Source organism: Xenopus laevis, chromosome 5L (genome assembly GCF_017654675.1).
Source record: "Xenopus laevis strain J_2021 chromosome 5L, Xenopus_laevis_v10.1, whole genome shotgun sequence".
Lineage (NCBI taxonomy): Eukaryota > Metazoa > Chordata > Amphibia > Anura > Pipidae > Xenopus > Xenopus laevis.
Genome location: NC_054379.1, coordinates 107,122,326 through 107,128,325, shown reverse-complemented (window position 1 = coordinate 107,128,325; position 6,000 = coordinate 107,122,326).

Here is a 6,000-nt window from a genome sequence, read left to right as displayed (position 1 = left end):
TAAAGATGGGAGATAATCTTTCTTGGTTTCTATGGAGCATTGTTCTAAAAAAAAAAAAAAACAACAACACATTTAACAGTTGCCTTATTTCCTCCTGTCTAGTAATATACAGGTTAACATAATGGACATATGCTGTAATAACATAGAAGATGAGATTGAGAAAAATGTAAACCTCTATCAAGCTTAAAGTTTTTACCCCTTGTGTTTTACATGAGTATTATAAAGATGGGAGATCATCTTTTTTGGTTTCTATGGTGCATTGTTCTAAAAAAAACAACACATTTAACAGTTGCCTTATTTACTCCTGTCTAGAAATATACAGGTTAACATAATGGACATATAATAACATCAAGCTCAACCTTTTCCCCCTTGGGTATTACATGAGTACTATTGTACCATACCTCCATAGGCTTGGGTTTTCACATGCCTTTATAGTAAATATGGGTCTTGATACTACTAGGTAAAATTAAACGTTACACCTTAAAGGAACATTTTGTCATATTACTAGCTCACTAGCTCTGAACTAAGGACTGGGAGCCTCTATAGCAGGGGCCCTCAACATTTTCTATCTGTGAACCACATTTAAATGTAAACGTATTGGGGAGCCCCATGAGCATGAGAAAAGTTGTAAATCGTCAAAAAAAGTGTTGTGATTGGCTATTTGGTAGCCCCTATGGACTTCTAGCCTGCAGCAGGATGTGTTTGGAAGTAAAATGTGTCTTTATTCATCCAAAACTTATCTGTAAGCCAGGAATTTAAAAATGAGCACTTACTTTGAGGCCAACGGGAGCAACAATTAAAGGGTTGGTGAGTAACATATTTCTCACAATCAAAGGTTGGGGACCACTACTCTATAGCAAGAGGAAAGTGTACACAGATCTGTAAACAAATAATAATGTAATCATTCAGTAAACTAGCATGCTTAAACATTAACTCTCATTTACAATACTGATACTGAATAATGTGCAACAAACTGAAAGATGATATAAAAACAGAAGTATACTAATACTTATACTGGAAACCTGATGGTTCAGTTTTATTTTGCTGTTTTTTGTTTTGGGTTTTTATCCTTTATATTTTCCAGTTTTTCTAGTCTGGTTACAGTTTTGCCTAATAAGTGGTTGCGCGAGCTTTGTTTGACCATTTAATTATATTTGCACTTTGGCCAAAGATTGCAGTGGTATTTCTGATTGCAAGAGAAGATATGGGATTCCTTGTATGTATCTTGTTTGTTTGCTTTTGGGCTTTGCAGGATTCATATGTTTTAAAACAGGAATCTCCAATCTGTACTCTCCTGTACATGTCTAAGTGATTGGTGAAGGTGAACTTTTTAGCTGATTATAAAGTTCTTGGACACAAAAAGTTGTGTTATCTGAAAACAACACTGCCTTCTGTCTATCAGAGCTGAGCACTGTGTATACAATACATTGTACATATCTGCTTTTTGTGTGGTAAAGTGAAAATTCATTGCCTCCTTATAATATGGGTCAAATATTTTCCCTTGTGGTGTTTTGTCCATTACAGGAAAGCACCTTTAAAGGAGAAGGAAAGGCTGGAGACACTTGGGGTGCCAAACGTTAGGCACCCCCAAGTGATTGTAGCGACTTACCAAAAACCCAGGGCCGGTGCTCCTATCGGGAGAAATCTGCACTGGCCCCCGGGTTATAGGAGCGAGCACCATGGAGAGATCTACTTCCGTCTTCGCGCAGCTGCACATGCGCATTAGAACTAAAAGCCGAACTTTAACTTTAAAGTCGGCTTTTTCATTCAAATGCGCATGCGTCAGTGCGGGGAAATGCGCAGCTGCGCGAAGACGGAAGTAGATATCTCCGTGGTGCTCGCTCCTATAACCCGGGGCCGGTGCAGATTTCTCCTGATAAGAGCACCGGCCCTGGGTTTTTGGTAAATCGCTACAATCACTTGGGGGTGCCTAATGTTTGGCACCCCCAAGTGTCTCCAGCCTTTCCTTCTCCTTTAAAGGAAACAAAAGACAAACTTATTGTCACGTTCAGCACCCTATATCCAGAACCCAAGCTAAGCCTTTCACCTCGGGAGGAGCCCTCGGTCTTAATAGAGAGAGGAGCAAAGCTAACGGTTCTGGACGAGCAAAGGGGCACGATCATCTCACCAGGATACTGGAAGGAATAACACCACCAGGAACAGGCAGGCCGTGCCAGCACAAGCAGAGAATCGTCAGACAGGCCGGAATAAGGATTGGAGAGGTCAGAATAGTCACAGACAGGCAGGATCAGGATTGGAGAGGTCAGAGTAGTTAATCAGACAGGCATGGGTGAATACACAAAAGATCAATAGGATTCACAAGGAATATAACACCCAGGAACAAGCTAATTGAACCTAACAACAGGCAATCATTTCCACACTGAAATCCCCTTTTATACTTTTTGAATTTCGCGCATAAACCCAGAAGCGCACCGCCGTGCGCGCCATAGGGGAACCAGCACTTGAAGTAGAAGCGGGCGTCCATGCCGAAGGAGCGGCGGTGGACCCTGCTGCCCACTAGACCACCAGGGTAAGTCCTGACATTACCCCCCCTCTAGGAGGGGCCACTGGACCCTCAAGCTTATCAGGAGACCTGGGATGGGACTGTCTCCTAAGGTGGTCAACCCTGGCATCAGATTTGACCAGACTTTAAACCAACACTGGAGGAGGACATGATAGCTGGTGGACCTGTATGGCTGGTTTTAACACAGAAACATGAAACAGGTTAGATAACATAAAGATCTCAGGTAACTCAAGATAGACAGAGGTTGGGTTCACAATTTCCACAGGGTATGGACCTATAAATCTGGGCCCCCGCTTAAGAGCTGGATTTTTAAGATTAATATTCCCTGTGGATAGCCAAACCAAGTCCCCAACCTGATATTTGGATACCTCCCTATGGGTATTATCAGGCTGCTCTTTTCTGAGCGGATGTAACTGCCAATAGGGAACTATGTACCCCAGAACGAGACTTAGAGCAATGCTCAACAGAAGAGAGTTTCTCTAGGGAAGTAACTGCCACCATTAGAGTGAATCTAGACATGAATCTTTGCACTTGGAACCCCACTGAATAACCTCCCCAGTTAACCAATCAATGTGGGGGTTGTGTACCTGTAGCCATGGAAACCCCAGAACTAACGGGGATGAGGAACCATCGAGAATGTGAAAAGCTAATTTTTCACAATGCATATTGTTCACACACATGGATAATGCCTTGGATTTTTGGGTTACCAGACCTGACCCCAGTGGGCTTTTATCAATAGCAGAAATCCTCATAGGAGGTGTGAGGGGAATAAGGGGAATATTATACCTTTCTGCGAAGGCAACATCTAAAAAATTTCCCCCAGCCCCAGAATCCACCAAGGCCGAAACTTTAACTGAACCCCCAGGCCAGGACAAAACTACAGGTACTACGTTTTTTGAGGCAAATTGGGGAGAGGAAATCTCACTACCCAAATGGAGCTTCCCTTCTCCACTTAGATTTTGAGAACTTCCAGGCCTCTTGGGACAATTTTTAAGGATATGCCCCTTATCCCCACAATATATGCATAGACCCAGGGATCGCCTACAGGCCCTTTCCTCAGGAGACAAGCTTGTAGCCCCCATTTGCATGGGTTCCCCCTGAGGGTTAGGAAACGACGGAGTTGGTGACTCGTCATTACATATAATAGGGAAATCTATATCCCCCTCAGCTCGCCTTTCCCTTTGCCTTCTATCAATTTGGATGGCTAACCTCATGAGGTCATCCAAAGTGGATGAAGGAGGGTAATTAACCAAGTTGTTTTTGACAGAGCTAGAAAGACCCGGAGTTGACTACGAAGAGCTGTATCATTCCACCCCGTCTCAACTGACCAGTGTCGGAATTCTGAACAATACTCCTCAATAACTCTTTTCCCTTGACTGAGTTTATGATTAGCGGAATTGGCAGAGCTAGCATGATCCGGGTCATCGTATAACATGGTAGCAAAAAATGCTTCTAGGGATAGACGGGCAGGGTCAGAGTGGGATAATCTTAGTCCCGAGACTTGTGGGTCACCTTGTAGTAAGGTCATAACGAACCTTACTTCATCCTCACCAGTAGGGAAGTTGTGAGGGAAAAAACTGAGGTATAACTTACATGCCTCTTGAAAAACAAAAAATCTACTCCTATCCCCACTAAACTTATCAGGGAAGGGGATTTTTGGGTTATGGGAAAAAACTCTATTACCTGGAGTATTTGACGGAACAGACCCCTTAGAAATCTCAGAAGAGGATTATTGAACTGCATCCGCAGACCTTGAATAATATAAATCTTTTCCCTCTTGTTCATCTAGATGCTGGAGGAGGCTCGAGTACAGCAGTTCAGTGGTTTGAGGAATAGTGGGAGCTTCTTCCATTTTCTTCCGTCTCATGGGCCCGTTGTACTGTCACGTTCGGCACCCTATATCCAGAACCCAAGCTAAGCTCCCTGGTCTTTGCCTTTAACGGCCGCCTTTCACCTTCGGGAGGAGCCCTCGGCTAATCGGATGCCGCCAGGTCTTAATAGAGTGAGGAGCAAAGCTAACCGTTCTGGACGAGCAAAGGGGCACGATCGTCTCACCAGGATACTGGAAGGAAGAACACCACCAGGAACAGGCAGGCCAGGCCAGCACAAACAGAGAATCGTCAGACAGGCTGGAATCGGATTAGAGACCGTAGTATAGTCAGTGGACAGGCAAAGGATCAGGATTGGAGAGGTCAGAATAGTCACAGACAGGCAGGATCAGGATTGGAGAGAGTAGTTAATCAGACAGGCAGGGGTCAATACACAAAAGGTCAAGAGGATTCACAAGGAATATAACACCCAAGAACAAGCTAATTGAACCTAACAACGGGCAATCATTTCCACACTGAAATCCCCTTTTATACTTTTTGAATTTCGGGCCATAGGGTGTGACGTCATCACACGGGCGCATAAACCCAGAAGCGTGCCGCAAGGGAACCGGAACTTGAAGCCGAAGGACCGGCGGTGGACCCCCCTGCCCACTAGACCACCAGGGTAAGTCCTGACACTTATGGCATGTATATAGAAGCATCAAATTCTGCTGTCCACAATAGGAGAAAAATTTACTAGTTTCTTATATTTTGCAACTTTTTTAGAGAAAAGGTCACGTGACACCACCTTAATCTCACCTGATAATATCCTTCCTGCTGCTAAAATTAATGTCCGCCAGATAAAATGGCAATGCTGCCATGTACTGCTCTGCATTTCTCCATTTATATCAATGGCATCTATCTGTTATTGAACAGATTTCAACCCCAAACTCGTGTCCATTTTCAGGCAAAAATCAACCCCATGTACTCAGTTACAGGCAATTTAATTAATTTAACAGCACATATGAATTTAGCTTAAATAATAACTCTAATATTGATGTGGCAAGCTTTATTACATGCTTTATTTTTCTTTTATGTCTTTACAGCAATTTCTTTGAATTGTAAAATGTATATGCAATGAGCAATCTAATCTAACATGTTGTAAAGTTTTTTTGCTTATATGTGTAAAGGCATACAATAGCCTTTGCTGTTTCTACTGCTTTTCATCTTACTGAATGAAGCAATCCTCTGAACTTCTTATGTTTTTGAAGTCAGGGTCCAAGTTAAGCTGCTTACTCCATTCTGTATGATATTGTCAAAGTTCTTTCAAGATGTGGAACCTTTCATGAGGAAATGTTACAGCATACTCTTCCAATAAAATGGAATCTTAAGGCATTTACTGTATGAGTATGGTTGTGCTGAGCTGCTCTAAGCGGCCATTCAGTACACAGTGGACATTAGAATGATACACTAAATTGTGATGTCAGCTAAATGCTTCATGAATGCTAGTTAGACACACACACTAGGTAACCACACCTTCTTGAACCTACCAGCTGTCATTTTGTTTGTAGTAATTACGGTATATACATGTCTGAATTATCTTTTCTCCTTTCCTTAATCTGTTTTATGTTGGGTTTCTGCAACAGCACTCACTCACATGTTATTTTG